This window comes from Xenopus laevis, chromosome 8S (genome assembly GCF_017654675.1).
Source record: "Xenopus laevis strain J_2021 chromosome 8S, Xenopus_laevis_v10.1, whole genome shotgun sequence".
Classification (NCBI taxonomy): domain Eukaryota; kingdom Metazoa; phylum Chordata; class Amphibia; order Anura; family Pipidae; genus Xenopus; species Xenopus laevis.
Window position 1 is genome coordinate 36471736 of NC_054386.1, and position 20080 is coordinate 36491815.

Below are 20080 nucleotides of genomic sequence, written 5' to 3' on the forward strand. Positions count from 1 at the left end.
CAGCAGCAGCCACTATTATACTCAGAGTTGGACTGGGGGGGCCCATGCCTGCCACCTCTGGGGCCCCCACCTTATTCACGAGGTCCAACCCCCTCCTCTCTCGAGTGCACCTATTCTCCGTTTTGGACAAGATTGGAAGGGGAGCTTCCATGGTTTCAAGCATTAAGGGTCAGCAACGCCCACTGGGTTTTCTCCTGGTGTCTTGCCAGCCCACCCTTATTACACTGGAATATCATGTGGGCAAAAAACCATGGCAAATTGTGCTGAAATATCATTCTGAACAATTGATACCCATTCAGTGGTGCAACTAGATATCACTGGGCCCCACAGCAAATTATTTTTCAGGCCCCTGAAATGTTTTACCAATATTTATTGAAATTGTATATAAATTGGGGCCCCTATACCTCCTCCCCACCCCCTGCAGCCACTGGGTCTGCTTCCTCTGTAGTTATGCCCCTGTACCCATCCTATGTTTCAACACCTTCCCTACCATCCGCAACTCGGTACACTGTTATTCTTCAGCTCTACAGAGATAGTCAGACTGGAAAACATGCTCTTCTACATAACAAGCATGCTCATAAGCTTTAAGCAAGTTAATCTGCTCAATACTGAAAAAAAAGCTGTCTAAACTGGCACAGACCTAATGTAACTGTCTGATACAATTTTATAAAAGAAGAAAAATGGAATTTTAGATGAGCATTTTATAGGCTATTCATCCTACCTGTGGGAAGAGAAAATCTGAGAGACGGCAACTCAACATATGTGAAATTATCTCTCCCCTTGTTTGGGATGGTGGGAAGGGATAACAGGGAGAGAAAAAAACGAATCCAATTCCAATATTCACAGGGCGGCGGAGGTGCTCGGAGACCCCCTGCTCTCACCGGTAGGCTTGTTAATAGGAAGCAAAACGGGACTTAAGGTTGTCATTGCCACCTAATAGTAAGGCATTAAACAGAGTAATGGAGTTCTGTGTAACTAATAAAATCCCAATTATCCACAGGGCTTTATGTCTGGCTGAGGGTAGTATATGTATGGGATCTGTTATCCGGAAACCCGTTATCCAGTAAGCTCCAAATTACGGAATGACAATCTCCCATAGACTCCATTTTGTATTTGATCCCAACTAAGATATAATTAATCCTTATCGGAAGCTAAATCAGCCCATTGGGGTTATGTAATGTGATTTTTTTAGTAGGTTTAATGTATGAAGATCCAAATTACAGATCCGTTATCCAGAAAAACCAAGGTCCCAATGTGACAAATTTCTTGGGGCAGATGCAGGGGCCCTCCAATGAGAACTTTGCTTAAGAACCACTGGTTATGGTCTCACCACACTGGTGTAACTACAGAGGAAGCAGACCCCGCCGTTGTAGGCCCCTCCAAAAAAAATTTTGGGGGGGGGGCTGTGCTAGCAAGTTATGCCACTGTCTCACCTCAAGACTGGAATGCCACCAGACCCATTCTGCTCTATATATATATATATATATATATATATATATATATATATATATATATATATATATATATATATATATATATATATATATATATATATATATATATATATATATAAAAATCTGGGCACTAGTGATGTGACCCACAGGTCAGGCAAGACTTCAACTACATCTTCAGGCTGGTTTGGGCTGAACTTTAGCATCTGTTCTCCCTACCCATGGCTTCCTCTGCCCCACTTCTGCCTCTGCTCACCACTTTTTATATAATTGGCTAGGGCCCCATCCCTTTTGTGATGTCACATCACAGTGGGGCAGGTGTGGGGATATAAAGAGAGGAGCACTCTGGGTTAGGGTCTGGTGCAGGTGGAGGAGCAGTGTGGAGGGCATGTATATGTAGTTCCATTTCCCTGTACCTCGTTTCCTGTTTGTGGGCTGCATCCCACCTACTGTAGGACTGAGATCAAAAGATTTGCAGGGAGCTGTATATGAAATGAAATGGTGTGACTGTATCTATAAGAAAAAAACAACACTGTATTTTTTTCTGATCTTAGTAAATTCCCTTCAGTGCAAGGGGATTTGTAAGAACTGATGGTAAACAACCTGCTTTTCTTATGATATCTAGATATATATATATACGTGGTTATTAGCAAGAGCCGTCTTACTGGAACAATATCCGCCAGTGAGACAGAACAATCCCAATGAAAATCCCTGTGTTTTTTTCTATCATTTTGTGTTATATTTTAAAATAAGCAGGGGGATAAAAAAAAAACAACACACATTTCTGTCTCCTTGTACACAAAACAACAACGGCGGCTCCTTACTGCAGCAGAGCCCATTCCAGTCGTCATGGCAACTGGAATTCTATCATCGCTTTCCCACACCTTGCCTCCCTTTTATTCTCCTTGTCCCCCTCTCCATGGACATGAATTAGTCACAGTGATAGTTGGCGACTACTCAGAACACTTCCATAGCTTCTGCTGACATGGAATTTTTGTAGGCCAAGACAAGGAGAGAGATATATAAAGGTTGCATGTACAAAGGTAATAGATCACTTTAATGATTTAGGAAAATTAGAAAATGAAACAGTATAAACTACAGGGGGACATTTGAAAGTCACGCACATCTACAGGGTGTTTTGCTATAGAGCCCAGGGCATGGCATTCAGTCTATTGGTAAGCCCATCCACATGATTTATCTTTGAATTATCTTTTAGGGTCAGATTTACTAAGGTTTGACTAGTTAATAGTGATGGGCGAATTTATTCGGCAGGTGCGAATTCGCTGTGAATTTGCGCAATTCGTCGCCATCGAATAAATTCGCAAAACGCCCGCGAAAATTCGCCCCATAAAATTTGTTCGCTCAAAAAACGGCGCAAATTCGCCCATCACTACTGGTTAATTCGAATTTTGTAATTTTTTTTGTTTGGTCAAAACTCACAAATTCGAATTTAGAATTCAAATGTGAGATTTATCGCACCTTGACCCTGAAAACAGTTCTATTTTGATTATTCTCCACCTAACAGTCAATAATAGCCTCCACCTAAAACCTGCCAAGTTCATGTAGAAGTCAGTGGCAGAGGTCCCTTGAACTATTTGAAGATGTTAATTATAAAGATGAACCAACTTTTGCCAAGTTTTGCCAAGACGCGCAAAAGTCAAGGTTTTTTTTCTGAGGAAAACTCGATTTGAATTTGATTCAAATTCAATTCATCAAATTTTCAATAAACAAAATACCATTCGAATTGTGAATAAAATCAAATTTATTAGAATTTATAACAATTCACATTACTGTAAGATTCAGCCTTTGATAAATAAGATGAAGTAAATAATGCAAAATAAAATACTTCAACAAACACAAGGGGGTTATTAACTAACACAAATGCAGAGTACAAACTGCCATATGTGTAATTGTGTCAACACTCTTGCGTCTACCGTAGTTAACCCTGATGGGGCCTATTCACTAACAATCGAATTTCCAAATTTGTTTCACAAATTGAATTGTTTCTCTATAAATGTGTTTTTTTTTTCTCTAAAACTCTAAAAATCGGAGATTTATAAAGCGTCAAAAAAAAAAAACGTATACAAAACTTTGGCAAGTAAAAGCCATCGAGGTCCTCTAGATCTTTTAATGACTTTCGTGGCATATGTGGTTTTAGAGAAAATTAGTTTAATTGTGTTTTCAAATATCTCTAAAAATTCTAATTTTAATAAATGGGCCTCTGATGTGTCAAAGCCAGTTACTGTCAGGTCCAGGGTGGTGATAGCTTCAGGGTTCCCCAGCTGTAACAGACACAGTTGCACTTTATTTAGTATAAGAGGCATTGGTAACCATGTGAACATGCAGGAGCATGTGTAATACAGGTGTGGGATCCGTTATTCGGAAACCCGTTATCCAGAAAGTTCCATATTATGAAAAGGCCATCTCCAATAGACTTCATTTTTTATAATTGAAAAAATTATTTCCTTTTTCTTTGTAATAATAAAACAGTAGCTTGTACTGGATCCCAACTAAGATATAATTGATCCTTATTGGAGGCAAAATCGGCCTATTGGTTTTATTTAATGTATAAAATGAATAAATAATTTTGTAGTGCACTTAAGATATGAAGATCTAAATTACAGAAAAATCCGTTATCTAGAAAACCTCAGGTCCTGAGCGTTCTGCATAACAGGTCCCATGTATATGTACATGTGTTATTTTCCCAAGGATAGGAAAATCCCCTTACATAATAGCTTTTAGCATAACTGTAATTTTTGGAATCCCCCCTCCCCAGCCTTACACGCCATGCCCTAGTGAGCAATGCAAGAAGAGGAATAAGCAGACAAATGGAACTGTGCAACTGTCGGGCTTTGAATGCTCAGTATGCAATATGAAACTATGCAGGCAGATAAATATCTGACTGGTGCAGAAAACACTACAGCGTAGCTAAGCCCTTCTGTTGAACAAATGAAGTAGCTGCCTATTCCTAAGGTTATAATTTTACTTTAATTAGGGATTACAAAAGGCTTTTGTGAAGATTCAGTGGTGCTCTGGACTAATTATGTCCTATTTGGCAAAAACAAACCATGTAGCCTTGCGACGCTGGATTCATGAGCGCACGTATACAGACAAATGCTACCTTAAACCTTTTAGTATATTGGGATGGGACCTGCTATCCAGAATGCCTGGAAACTGGGGTTTTCCAGATAATGGATTTTTCCGTATTATGGATCTTCATACCTTAAATCTACTAGAAAATCTTTAAATAAATCCAATAGGCTGGATTTGCTTCCAATAATGATGAATTAAATCTTACTTTGGATCAAGTACAAGCTACTGTTTTATTATTAAAGAGAAAAAGGAAATCACTTTGAAAAATTTGAATTATTTGGATAAAATTGAGTCTACGGGAGACAGACTTTCCGTAATTTGGAGCTTTCTGGATCATGGGTTTCTGGATAACGGATCCCATACCTGTAGCTATAGAGTCGATACTGTAAGGGTTTAGTCAAATGAGTAACTGTTAATAATGGTTGTCTTCACTTTCTTCACTGTGTACAGTCTTACGTTGGCCATAGACACACAGATTTTACATTGTATCTGACGAATGATCGGACGTCACAATCTTCCGACCTGCCACTAACCATTCAGATTAGTAGAAAAAGAACAAATCAGATATTCTGGCTGTGGCACCAATTGTACGAAAGTGATGTCCAAGGCGGATTTCTGTTTGGGCAGCCTCACCTGTCCACCCCCCCTCCCCTCGCAATTGTGCCCCCTCCCCTCGCGAGCGTGTGCTCACATGCACAGGCTCCCTCCAGAGCACTGAGGATTAGGTGTGCGGGCAATTTAAACAGCAACACATCCCCAGTTTGCAAGGTATGCAGTCCTAGGCCTGGGCCTTTGTGGCCTTTCCTCAAATCCAGGCCTGGTGATGTCCGACAAATTCTAGTGACATCACCTATTGACATTGTCAGATTTGTAACTGTCAGAAATGAAAGTGTTTGAGTGTGACAGTGTCCCTACAAATAAACGAGCGATCGTCATGGTATGAAAAATGTCAGGGCAATCCACACATGGTCTAAAAATTAGACGAAACTTTGCTTCATACGACTATATCTTTACGGCTATGGCCAGCTTAAGAGGGAAGTGAGGATAATATATGAAAGAATGTGGAGGTAGTATGGGGGATAAAAATTATGAGTTATGAAAACAGAATAGTTACATTGTTTAAATTATAAATAATATATTAAGCTGTTTAGTTGGGGGCTTAGTAAGGGGCTTTACTGATATGGGCTTTTTGGGATGGTAGAACAACTGATCAAAATGTCATCACTTGTGCATCATGGAAACAAGGATATTACTGGTGACCTATGGCCCCATCAGATGTCATACTCAAACACTTTCATCCACCCATATTCTTTGGCATTGTGTGTGGTTGCCTCTAATGTAAAAGACATGTCTGCCCATGGGTCCCCAGAAATGTTGCATACAATTGAAAAGGGCATTTAGCATACAGGATAAACTCAGTGACTTATTTTACTGTCTCCTACAGACATTAGAAGTGATCATTTGGTTCACAGAGGAATAGAGATCAACAGTAAAAGCAGCTGTCATGAAATGTATTATTTGACCAAAGAGTACTGTGGGGGTCTACTGTTCCCAAAGATAAAAAAGGTATGGCAGATCGGCAATGGCTGATGATCTTATTGGCTACATTAGAGTCAGTGGAAGAGGCCATGAGAAAAGCTTCGATGTTTGTGTGCAGGGTCATATGTTTCCTTCCACTGGTGTAAGTTTTGTTGTATTACCCAGATCTACCCTTAGGGGCCGTTCTTCCCAACTGTGCAAGGCAGAATCAGATGCAATAGTCATATCTACTATTTGCTGCCTCTCAAAAAAGTCATACAAACCCTAGGAATTAAGTATTGTATTTAAACAGTCCAAGAGAACCCCAAGAAGAACTACAATGAACAACATAAAGACTTTGCCTTCACTGAGTTCTTTATCTGCATGGGGGTGTTGGATGAAGGGAGCAAGTATTCACCTGAATAGGCCTTCTAGGGCCCACTTGAGAACCTCAAGCCCTGGGCCCGCTCTCACGGCAATCAGATATTGATAGTGTCAAAATGTGGGGGGGAGGAGCTGAGTAAGCAACATGGCGGAGCTCTAAGATCGGAGCTCTGGGCAATACACCCGACCAGTTAGGTTAAGCAAAATAAGCGATTGCAAGTTGCCCCTACAAGCGCTGGAACAAGCGCATATACGGCGATGTTCTGAGCCGCCGGTTCCTGAGCCGATATCCGCCACGAACCGCCATCACTTGAAACTGATAGTGAACTGCCGGCCGGCAGCGTGCGGCAGGGGAGGAGACGGCAAGCGCTACGGAAGCCGACAGGGGCCGCCAGGGACTGCAGGGACGAGGCGGTCAGGGCGAAAAGCTGACCCTGCGGAGTTCCACGGCCACGGATTCGCACATCCTCGATAAGAGAGGCGAGGTGAGGAGGCCCCACTAGGCAGTAAGGCAGCTGGAGGGGAAAAAAAAACGTGAGACGGCCTGGAGGGAGAAGCCAGCAGGGATTAACAAACCCCTAACACCAGCCGGCCAGTAGGGATGTCGCGGACTGTTCGCCGGCGAACTTGTTCGCGCGAACATCGGCTGTTCGCTCGCCGAATGTTCGCGAACGTCGCGCGACGTTCGCCATTTTGGGTTCGCCTTACCTGGCGCTTTTTTTTGACCTCTCACCCCAGACCAGCAGATACATGGCAGCCAATCAGGAAGCTCTCCCTCCTGGACCACCCCCACACCCCCTGGACCACTCCCCTTCCATATATAAACTGAAGCCCTGCAGCGTTTTTTCATTCTGCCTGTGTGTGCTTGCAAGAGCTAGTGTAGGGAGAGAGCTGTTACTGATTTCACTGATTTCTTTGAGGGACAGTTGATAGTAAGTTTGCTGGCTAGTAATCTACTTGATACTGCTCTGTATTGGAGGGACAGAAGTCTGCAGGGATTTGAGGGACATTTTAGGGTAGCTTTGCTGGCTAGTAATCTACCTTCTACTGCAGTGCTCTGTATGTAGCTGCCTGCTGTGGGCACTGATCTCTTCTGATCTCATCTGCTGACTGCTGTAATAACCCAATAGTCCTTGTAAGGACTGCTTTTATTTTCTTTTTTGTTGTTTTACTTTGCTACTTTAACAGCCAAGTGCTATTAGTCTAGCAGTGTTGGGGAGTGGGACTGGTGTGCTACTGTGCTGCTCCTAGTAGTTCAGCAGCACCAACCCGAGAATATTTTTTTTTTTTAATATACATATAATTTTTTTTTTTATTTTACTTATCTTACTGTTCTTTAAGGTGTCCAGTGCTGTTTGCTGTTCTTCATAGTAGTGCACCAATAGTAGTGCACTTGCAGGCATTATTTGCCCAGTGGCCATCTAGCTGTGTGAGCTTGTTCACATTCTGTCTAAATATCAATAATAATACCGTCTCCAGAAACACCACCTGAGTGACGTTTTTCAAGCAGCAATAATATATTCCGTATCCACCACTGCTGTAGTGTATACGTTGACCTTGCAGGCATTATTTGCCCCAGTGTGTTCTTCATTTTCAAACCACTGCCACTTAGCTGTGTGAGCTTTTTCACATTCTGTCTAAATATCAATAATAATACCGTCTCCAGAAACACCACCTGAGTGACGTTTTTCAAGCAGCAATAATATATTCCGTATCCACCACTGCTGTAGTGTATACGTTGACCTTGCAGGCATTATTTGCCCAGTGTGTTCTTCATTTTCAAACCACTGCCACTTAGCTGTGTGAGCTTGTTCACATTCTGTCTAAATATCAATAATAATACCGTCTCCAAAAACACCACCTGAGTTGTTGTTGTTTTTGTTTTAAAAATAATGCCAGGCAAAGGCAGGCCGCCACGCAGAGGCACTAGGGGCCGTGCTGCTATGCTATCCTGTGGCCCTAGGAAATTGCCCAGTTTTAAAAAGGCAATGACCCTGAACTCCCAAAATGCTGAAGAGGTAGTTGACTGGCTTACACAGCACACCCCATCCTCTACCGTTTCTAACTTTACCACAACATCCTCATCCTCCACTGCTATGGCCACCCCACGTAACACTTCCTCCACCACCGGCGCCCCTTCTTCACTGGAGTCAGAGGAGTTATTTTCACATGAGTTTCTTGAACTGAGTGATGCGCAACCATTATTGGCAGAAGAAGATGAAGGAGATGAGGACGTTACACCAGATTTAATTCTGGCAGAGAACACAACAGAGATGGACATAATGAGTGATGACGAGGAGGTCCCCGCTGCTGCTTCCTTCTGTGAGCTGTTAGAAGAAATTGATGCATCTGAGGAGAATGATGATGAGGAGATTGATGTTTTGTGGGTGCCCAGTAGAAGAGAGCAAGAGGAGGATAGTTCAGATGGAGAGACGGAGAGTCAGAGAGGCAGGAGGAGAATAAGACTTAGAAGAAGCAGGGAGGACAGCTCGCAGGGAACAGTAGGGCAACAACATGTATCGGCACCTGTGGTCAGCCGGCCAACGCACCCGCCATTGCCGCCAACGCCGCCAACTTCTACTGTTACCGCCAGATTGCCAGCTTCAAAAAGGTCAGCAGTGTGGGATTTTTTTAATGTGTGTGCCTCTGACAAAGCGTTGTAATTTGCAATGAGTGCAGTCAGAAACTGAGTCTTGGGAAGCCCAACAGCCACATAGGTACAACTTCTATGCGAAGGCACATGAACGGCAAGCACAAAGCACTTTGGGAGCAACACCTCAAAGGCAACAGGCAAACTAAAAGCCACCCTCCTTCTGGTCCAGCATCTTACTGCTCTACCTCTGCTGTCCTTGACCTGTCTGAACCACCCTCCACTCCGCCTTCCACCTTGACCACCAGTTCCCATTCCCAGTCATCTGCCCCCAGCCAAGTTTCTGTGAGGGCCATGTTTGAGCGTAAGAAGCCAATGTCTGCGAGTCACCCCCTTGCCCGGCGTCTGACAGCTGGCTTGTCTGCACTCTTAGCCCGCCAGCTTTTACCATACCAGCTGGTGGACTCTGAGGCCTTCCGCAAATTTGTAGCAATTGGGACACCGCAGTGGAAGGTACCCAGCCGCAATTTTTTTTCAAAAAAGGGAATACCACACCTGTACCACCATGTGCAGAGCCAAGTCACCGCATCTCTGTCACTTAGTGTTGGGCCAAAGGTCCATATGACTACTGATGCATGGTCCTCCAAGCATGGTCAGGGCAGGTATGTCACCTACACTGCCCACTGGGTGAACTTGGTCATGACTGGGAAGCAGGAAATGTGTGGCTCAACAACGACAGTGGAGTTGGTGTCACCGCCACGGATTGCACGCGGTTCTGCCACCACCTCTACTCCTCCTTCGCTCTCTACCTCGTCTTCTTCCTCTTCTTCGTCCTCTGCTGCTGGGTCCTCCTCCTCCACACCTGTGCACCCCCAGCTCCCCCTAGGCTATTCGACGTGCCAGGTACGCCGTTGTCATGCTGTCTTGGGGATGACGTGCCTGGAAAGCAAAAACCATACCGGATCTGTACTCCTGTCATCTCTGCAGTCACAGGCCGATCGGTGGCTGACCCCACACCAACTGAAGATCGGAAAAGTGGTGTGTGACAATGGAAGCAATCTGTTGGCAGCACTGAGACTGGGCAATTTAACACATGTGCCCTGCATGGCACATGTTCTGAATTTAATAGTACAACGTTTTGTCTCAAAGTACCCAGGATTCCAGGACGTTCTCAGGCAGTCCAGGAAGGTGTCGGCCCATTTCAGACGTTCCTATACAGCCATGGCACGCCTTGCTGACATTCAGCAGCGGTACAACATGCCAGTCAGGCGTTTGATTTGCGACAGCCAGACTCGCTGGAATTCAACGCTCATCATGTTGGAACGTCTGCTGCAACAACAAAGAGCCGTCAACGAATACCTGTTTGAACTGGGTGGTAGGACTGGATCTGCAGAGCTGGGGATTTTTTTCCCCCGTTACTGGGTGCTTATGCGCGATGCCTGCAGGCTCATGCGCCCTTTTGAAGAGGTTACAAATATGGTCAGTCGCACCGAAGGCACCATCAGCGACCTAATACCCTTTGCTTTCTTCCTGGAGCGTGCCGTGCGACGAGTGACAGATGAGGCTGTAGACCAGCGTGACGAGGAGCAGGAAGCGCACGATTTCTGGTCGGAATCACCAGAACGAACCCAGGCACCTGCTGCAACGCAGGGAGAGGTGTCAGAAGTGGAGTCAGAGGAGGAAGGTGGCTTTGTGGAGGAGGAGGACCAACAGGAGCAGGCTTCCCAGGGGGCTAGTGGTGACCTTTTGGGGACCCCTGGTCTTGTACGTGGCTGGGGGGAGGAGACCGTGGATGATGCAGTCCTTGATAACGAGGAAGCAGAGATGGATACCTCTGCATCCAACCTTGTGAGAATGGGGTCTTTCATGCTGTCATGCCTGTTGAAGGACCCCCGTATCAAGAGGCTTAAGGAGAAGGACCTGTACTGGGTCGCGACTCTACTAGACCCTCGGTACAAGCATAAAGTGGCAGAAATGTTACCAACATACCACAAGTCTGAAAGGATGCTGCATTTACAAACCAGCCTGCAAAACATGTTGTACAATGCTTTTAAGGGTGATGTCACTTCAGGAACTCATCAACATTCCAGGGGCAGAGGTGCCAGTAATCCTGCCACGAGTGCACCTGCAAGGACAAAGCACTTTGGCCACTCTGTAACGTCAGACATGCAAATGTTTTTTTGTCCAAGGCAGCGGCAGAACCCTTCTGGATCCACCCTCAAAGAACGCCTCGACCGGCAGGTAGCGGACTACCTGGCATTAACTGCAGATATCGACACTCTGAGGAGCGATGAACCCCTGGACTACTGGGTGCGCAGGCTTGATCTGTGGCCAGAGCTGTCACAATTTGCCATGAACCTCTTGTCTTGCCCCGCCTCAAGTGTCCTCTCAGAAAGGACCTTCAGTGCAGCAGGAGGGATTGTAACTGAGAAGAGAACTCGCCTAGGTCACAAAAGTGTGGATTACCTGACCTTTATTAAAATGAATGAGGGGTGGATCTCGGAGGGTTACTGCACGCCGGAAGACTTGTTCTGAGTTTCTGATTCTGACTCCACATACAGCTGTCCTTTAGCGTCCTCCTCCCTCCACCACCGTTACAAACTAGGGTGCAAACCCTACTGGTTTAATTTGAATCCAGGTAAATCCTGAGTTTTTCTGGCCTCTGTGCTTCAGTGGCTGCGACCAAAAAAAACAGAATATTTTCAGCATTTATATGGCATATTTTTTCTGGCCCCTGTGCTTCAGTGGCTGTGACAAAAAAATGAATATTTTCAGCATTTATATGGCATATTGTTTCGGCCTCTGTGCTTCAGTGGCTGCGACAAAAATAAATGAATATTTTCAGCATTTATATGGCATATTTTTTCTGGCCTCTGTGCTTCAGTGGCTGCGACCAAAAAAAACATAATTTTTCAGGAAAGTACACATGCCTAATTTTTCAGGGTTCTGCAACAGTGGCAAAATCGCATCTTTTATGGTCACCGCAGGTGATCAATAAAGTAGACCAAAACTGGGCCCACACTGCAGAATCAGTGTTTTTTGGTTCACTTCACTGTACATTGAATTACCTCTGCCTGACCGTGCACGTGCGCACAAGCACGGTGACTGCTAAACACACCACTACAGAAATATTGCCACCAACAGGACGAACATCCTGGAGGTGAGAAGCAACTAGTAATTAAAAACTATTATTTGCTCACTTGACGGTATCATTCATTAAAGCTCTTTGCGTCTTTTTGCGTTGCAGTAAGCACCGCGTTTCGTCTTTGCGTGTGAACAGGCTGTAACCTTTACACGACTTGATTGGCATGTAGACGCCGGACGTTTTAAAGCATTTTATTACACAGGTTTAGAAATGTAGTGTGATTTCTGCCCTTTACAGCACAAAACGCAGCGCTGTGTCAACAATGGATTTTTTAGAAACATTTTTGCCCTTGATCCCCCTCTGGCATGGCACTGTCCAGGTCGTTGCACCCTTTAAACAACTTTAAAATCATTTTTCTGGGCAGAAATGTCTTTTCTAGCTTTTAAAATTCGCCTTCCCATTGAAGTCTATGGGGTTCGCGACGTTCGCGAACCGTTCGCATTTTTGACGCAAGTTCGCGAATATGTTCGCGAACTTTTTTTCCGACGTTCGCTACATCCCTAGAGAAGAGACATAAAATTGACCAGAATGAGAGAATTTATTAGATCGGGAAAGATGGACTCACTTCCTGAAATACAAGAACGGTGGGGGCCCCATTTGGGAGACCAATGGCGATATAACCAACTTTCACATTATATCAGTAAGTTAGATAAGTATAATTGGGAAAGACCTCTAACCCAATGGGAACAGGTGATGGAGATGGAAGGGGAGATTGAGAAACCCCTTTCAAAAATTTATAATATCTTAACAACACGAGAAGAATATAATTTCTCCTCACTCAGCCGAGAATGGGAGAAGGAATTGGGAATAACAATTACAGAGCAAGAGTGGGTTAAGATATTAAAGTATAACAACAGAATGACGAAGGTTTCAAAAACGCAAGAAGCTATATATAAACTGATAACAAAATGGCACTATACTCCTAGTAAAATCAATAAAATGTTCCCACAAACATCAGATATATGCTGGAGATGTAAAGAAGGGGTAGGGAATCATATACATATATGGGTTTCGTGCCCATTATTGGATGTTTTTTGGAGTCAGGTACTGGAAAGTATATATAAAATTACCGGGTTTAGAATGCAGAGGGGGGACAGTACACTGATATTATTTAATCTGAATAAAGAGAAACATACAATGCTAGAAGACCCCCTTACCTTTCAATTAGCGCAGACCGCAAAGTCGTTAATTCCGAGGAATTGGAAATCTGAAAAACCCCCGTCATACGAGGATTGGTTGAGAGCTGTAAAAGAAATAAGCCTATTAGAGGAGTTAACCCACATATACCACAATACTAGTCAGAAATATTGGAAAATATGGTCTCCCTGGCATAGATATATGAAAGACCTTATAAGGATGGATTAAAAGACGAATAAATGGAGCGAAATGTTGTAAATGCATTATATAAACCATTTGCGTGGATACATGTAAGTGTAATTTTATCACCCTTGTCATTTCCCTTTTTTTTTTTTTCTTTCTGTACCCTTGTTGGAAAACTGAAAATAAAGAAATTAAAAAAAAAAAAAAGATAGTGTCAAAATGTACAGGTTTCTATGTTTATTTTGTTGACCGATAACTGTCCAAAGATCATCCTGACATCTAATCCCACTGGATGAGGACCACATCAACATGTTGATGTAGTCCTCTCTCAAGGGGTCCCCCATTTTGATCAACCAGATTCAGCCAAGTCAAAATGAGCTAATTTGGCAACATTGCCAAAGCAAACCTAATTGAAGCTTTGGGTGCTTACAGCCATACCCTTTTTCCAGCCCCAATAAAAATATCTTTCTCTGTAAATGAATTTCAGCATGGATATGAAAATGAGCATACAGCAATGTGCTTATATCTCTATATCTATAGTTAACAATCCTTTAAATTCCTAGATTCCATTTGTCCTTGACAGATTATGCTCAGTGAATAGTGCATACTACAATGGCATCCCTATGCTTTAGAATAGATGTTTTGTGCAATACGGTAACAATAACAGGAGGTGTTGTGTTACTTGAGAATTCAAATGCGGACAGGATTGCCAAAGTGATGCTGTTACATTCCACAACATGGTGTGACATTACATAAATTCTCTTTCAGCGAGAGAGAAGAGACAGGGCATATGTACACTGCTGATCCTCTTTTGTTGCGGTCATTGAGCTTCAGGGCAGGGAAAGACTGGACAGCTGGAGGTTCCTCAAATCTGTTTCTGTTGAGTTGAGAGTAAGCAAACGTTTTGGTGACAGCAGAGATCATAGACGGTCGGAACTCGGGAGTACAGCAGCTGCAGTGATGGTGTCCCTGCAATATTAATGAGCTCCACTCTGTTGCCATCTCTGCCTTTGCATCTAATGTCCTTGCATCCTTTTGCTTGATGGAAACTGGGTTTGGCCAGATCCTTATCACATGGGAAAACATAAGAGATGTTAATAGCAGGAAGCTGTTATTCATTTATGTTTAGAGTGGAAAGGCATGACTTGATTTCATGTTTAAATAGAGTTTTCTTATATCTCTATGCCAGCATAGGCATTCCCCTGTTCTAAGCATAACTTTTAGTATGTACCCTGGGGGTTCTGCTGCAGTCTCAGCCTGCCAGATTGGGGCGGCAGTCTTTAGGTAATGATCACCTAAACTGACTACACACCCAGAACAGTGAAATCTGCCTCTGACTTTTAGACATTGTGGGAGTTATTTATCAAAATCCGATTTTTTCTGATTATTTAATTTAAGTCCGACCAAAGTAGAATCCACAATTTCATCTTATTTATTATTAAAAAAGCTTGATTTAATCGGGGATTTAATCAAGGAAAAACTCGATAAAATCAAGCAAAAAACCCAAATCATACAATTTTTTCTGATTTTTTTCCCAAATTGAAAAGATTTTTTCTGACTTTTTCGGCAGGTCTGAGATGGCGTATTTTCAGATTCTGACTTTTTGCAGCCTTGGGGTATAATAAATCTTAAAAATGTTTCGTTTTCCACTAAAAATTTGGATTTTATAGTAAAAAAAACCTAAAATTTTTTGAATTTTAAGCATTCAGACTTTAATAAATAACCCTCTAGATGTCATTATTATGATACAAATATACCCCCCTCTTGCCCCTCATGTGGGTCTGTGGGCTTCCCAAGATATTCTTCTGTCTAATATAGCAGATGTATTTTAAGAACGTAAAAATCTAGGGTTTGGATTTTACTACTGGATCCGAGCAATTAATGTCCATTCTCTAAGCACGAGAATCATCAAGCATAATAATCTGTAAAAACATATGCAATTCATTATAAATACTAGGCTATTAGTAACATACGTACAGTTATGGGTTTTGCTTGCATTCATTTTACTCATGTGACCACAGGGCATTGAGATTTTGTATTTTGCTGAAAGCTAGTGTCTATAATAAATAACACATTAATATATATATATATATATATATATATATATATATATATATATATATATATATATATATATATATATGGATTTTGTTGAAACCCACTAGGCTTTGCATAAGGGATTAACAGACACTGGTTTATATAGAAGTATTCTTAAAATGCTTCTTGTTTTGTAATATGTTGTGAGTTGTGTTTTGCTTAATAAACTATTAAAGTTAGCCATACAAGTGTTGGCCACTCTTGAGCAAACAATAGCCTACCAAATGGTTGTCTGATCAAGGTTAGTTCAGCCATCACTGAGAAGGGCTGAAAAAATCCCATTGGGTAAGGATTGCATTGAGCTAAAAGTGAGGTACTCTTCCATTGAGTCTGCATGTGTCCTCTTTGTAGGGCCATCATAAGGGGGAATAGGCAAGACTCATGCCCAAACCATGGTGGATCCAGAGGAATCCAGAAGAATCCTTTGAAAATGGTGGTTTTTCTCTCAGTGGGGAAAACAATGCGTAGAGTTTGGGGGGGGGGGCATGGCCTCCACAATGAATACAGCACTGTCTGATTTCAGCAGGGGTCAGGTACTCTTCCCTAAGCTTTATTGCACCAGATAGGCATGAAATTTGCCAGCACTTTTACTAACACAGGGTAAAGAAGTGCAAGAGCACAAAGGGGTGCAATAAAGTTCTGGAAGAGCCCAGGCTATTTCTTGGAGCATATTACAGAAATCTGATGTACAGTATGATTGTCCTACTACTCTGTTATATGTGGCCAGTGTAAAGATGCTTACTTCTTAACCTTTTAGTTCCTGGCACATTTCATGCACATCTGGTGCAATAGGTTGGACAAGAGGCTAAAGCAAAGCAATGAAATATAAACTCTATTGTCTATGCTTCCACCATTATAATTTCATCTGTGGTTTAGTTGGTTGAGCTTTACTTTGCACTTATGCTGTCAAAAATCTGGGTTTAAAAATGAATATCAAGCCCATTTTAATTGTGAAAAACCAAAGAGAACATGTACACTAGATGCTTTTAAATGCAACGCTTAAATTAATAATGAGCAGCATTAAAGCAGAATGATTCAATTAAAATGGTGCATGATAATTACTATTTCTGCTCTACAGTATGAAAACAATGTGGTGCTTAATCATCAGATAGATATAGGCATACCTTAAATTATAGGATTATGAGCAATGGAATTATAACAGAAACTTTTAGGCTTTAAAGGCAACATATTTGATAGGTTACACTATGCAATCCAAGATAACCAGTGCACGCATACAGCTTTTTTATTACATGCAGGATATTGGTCATGATATTACAATCAAAACATGATTTAAGAGAACCTGAATATCCTTGGTCCATCAATATAACTTGAGTTGTCCCCGGGGGACCATAAACAAGGCTATGCTTAAATGGGCTCCCTGCTTCTTCTCCTTAATGAGAAGATACATGTAATCTTTACTATGACACAAGATCAGATGTGTGCTCACTTACATGAAAAGGTTGGTTTAAGCATTTGAAGAGGTCACCACGTGTTGGACCTGGTCATTTGGCCCCTTTGGTCATTGAATGGTTCAATTGGGGGGCTGTCATGCTGCAGTCATGCTCCAATGTGGAACTTGCCAAATGGAGTTTTCATCAACCCTTCCTCATTGATATCTAATTCTTTAATCAGATACTTGTTAAGGAGACCATCATTTTGGTCCCATAAACAGAGAAAGCCACCAGCAATAACCATATGATGATTTCCATAATGTCTACATGGTTCAGTAAATGAGTGGGAAGTTTTTTTGGTGGAGGATATATACAGACACATGCTTTTGGCAGATTTGCATAATATCTGTCTTAAAATTCCTCAAATATGAGTTACAGGAATTTTTCATCCAGCTGCACAGACACTGGCACCAGAATAGAACGAATTGTCTAATGTTTTGTCCTTCAAATAAATTAATGAAAGAATATAATAAACCCACAGATTTTTGGGATCCTCACAACCAATAGACATATTTAATAATAAATAAATAAATTAAAAAAAAATATTGGATATACTACTTGTCTTCCCTTGATCTGAACATGCTTTGAATCAGAAAGATAGCCATCTTACACATGCTAGGAACACTGGGACACACAAAGATAAAATAACAGGTGCAAAAAGCGGACATTCATGCCATGCTGAAAGTAGTGTGGGCCCCAGTAACTGCACATACCCACCATGAGGGCCTCAGTTACTGTACATACCCAACATGAGGGAGTCACATGATTATGTCATTCCAAGACCTACCAGACCCAGTAAATGGAAATTTAAAATCAGATGAACCAGTCTAATAGGGTTTACAGAGGACTGTAGGAAACAAGAGTTTGTTGGTTCTAGTCAGGGCCTGCCAAGCCATATTCTGGTACAGTTGTACAATCTCATTTCACTCACTGAAAAGGCAGTACATACTTTTAAATATCGCCATGCTGTTAAGTGCTGACCCAAAAGCAAAATGCTTGACCTAGCTACATTTTCAGCTGAATAAAGAACATGAGCAAACATAAATTAGCACATCAAACAGTCTAGAAACTGTACACAAACAACTGGGGCTCCCAAACTGAAGAGATTCAATCCCACAAAATATATAAATATTTATATGTATGCATAAGGATTGATCCATCAAGGAAACACATCAGCGCTCATCATCTGCAGTACAAATGACCTTAACTTAATCGGGAAGGCAGTTATTAATTATGCAGATCACTATATATCAGAATTTTAAAGCTATAAAGTATTCAAATCCATGAATAAATAGTCTACAGTTTAGGATAATGGCAGATGGGGAGATTTGTTGCCAAAAAACTCTCCTGAAAATTCTTTCCCATCTGCAATGATGCAAACCGCCAGTGGGAAAACACGTGTCGTTTTCCTAGATGCTTTGGAGGTGACGTTTGTTTAGCCAGAAATATTCCAGTGTTAAAACATAATCTCTTTGCTTCCTCTGTTATATGCACAAAGTGGTCCATACAGCACCTTGAGGTTCAATAGAGAGTACTTTATAAACCAGTCATTAGTGTTATTTGACACTGTTACTGTTCATTTGCACAGTCTGTCATCAGGAAGGGTTACTATCCTAATCACGTACATGGGGAGCTCGGTACCAGTCAGGGCCGGAACTAGGGGTAGGCAGAGTAGGCACATGCCTAGGGCGCAAAGTTGGGGGGGCGCCAGGCACCTTCTCTGTCGCCGACCCCTTCTCTCCCCATATGCTGCTATTACTTAAGTTTATTGCACTTCTGCGCATGCTCCATTTTGCACATGCGCACAAGAGCGCGCTCCATATTGCCCACGGGAGCGTGCACTCAACCGGCGCCACGGCCAGCCATGTTGCCTAGGGTACCTGGCTGGCTTGGCCCAGCTCTGGTGCCAGTGTAGAGCATATAGAGCTGTTTAGAGCATATACCAATTGTATGATATATATGAATCATTGACAATGCATCATATGACTGTTTAAGGCAGAAGGAAGTAGGGTGGGTCTCTCTGGGGAGGGAATGAAGCAGTGCATGGGTGTTATGATTTAGCTGAAGGAGGTGGAATTTGGTGGTAACATTTATTTGCTTTTCTTGACATTTCTGGAAATCCATCTTGAATCCAGTTCAAGTTAGTTTTATTATAAAAGAGAAAATGTAAATAATTTCTAAAAATGTGAATTATTTGATTGAAATGGAGTCTATGGAATATGTATTAGAACTCATTCAAATAACTGATTCCAGTACAAACAAAATAACTGTCTTTTGCACAAATCCTGCATGTAGAGAGACATGATATCATGATTAAAATAATTAATAGAGTGAGCTCTAATACATCTTCTAGGCAAATGGACCACCCGCCCATAAGACATATTGGATTTAACTGTAAATTAATTTCTAATGCCCAACTCCTGAAGACAGAATGAAGAGAAACATATGCTAAGAGAGGGACACTGGAGATAAACTTGATTATTTCAGAAATTGATTATATTTAGAAAACTTTTTATTTCAGTATGCTTAAGCTTATATAACATTTTCATTTTCGTGATAGTTCCCCATTAATGAAAGTTTCTACTGACAACAGGTTGATTAAGGAGGCAGCCTCAAAAAAAGCTTGGATGTGTGAAAGACAGTTATGCATAGAAGCTGTATTCAAAAGTGATGTCAAAAGGGACACCATTGAGCACCAGTTATAAATGACATCACTAAGCCACTTATTATAAGGATATATTTGATGTATCTTTTTTATGTGTGCGAGGTTTACTTATGTATTTTTTTCAATTGTTTTCTGAATACTAGGTTTTCTCAGTGCAGTGGCGATACAAGGTGTGCTTGCCCCTGACTGGGTCTGACGAACAGGTGGCTGCTGAAACTGATAAACCAAACATTGTCCATGGATTGGCCCCCTCACTCAGTTTGGACTCGCAGTTGTGCCTGTGACTGTTAAATGTGGCTGCATTCATGAATGAACTCTCCGGTGATAGTTGCATTATAATGTTGATAATGACAAAATCCTAAGCAG

General features: G+C 42.0%; 1 protein-coding gene across 6 annotated transcripts in view; it reads left to right on the forward strand.

Annotated features, from left to right (window-relative positions):
• Window positions 1-20080, forward strand: part of atp2b3.S (ATPase, Ca++ transporting, plasma membrane 3 S homeolog) — a 120891-nt gene that overhangs the window by 31091 nt on the left and 69720 nt on the right. For 5 of the 6 annotated variants that reach the window (XM_041575122.1, XM_041575119.1, XM_041575121.1 and 2 more), the window contains exon 2: window positions 19858-20080. The gene's annotated coding sequence lies outside the window, so the exon portion shown is untranslated. Of the gene's footprint in view, window positions 1-6463; window positions 6932-19857 lie in introns of those variants that run through there. The other variant, XM_041575120.1, reaches the window with a different exon arrangement.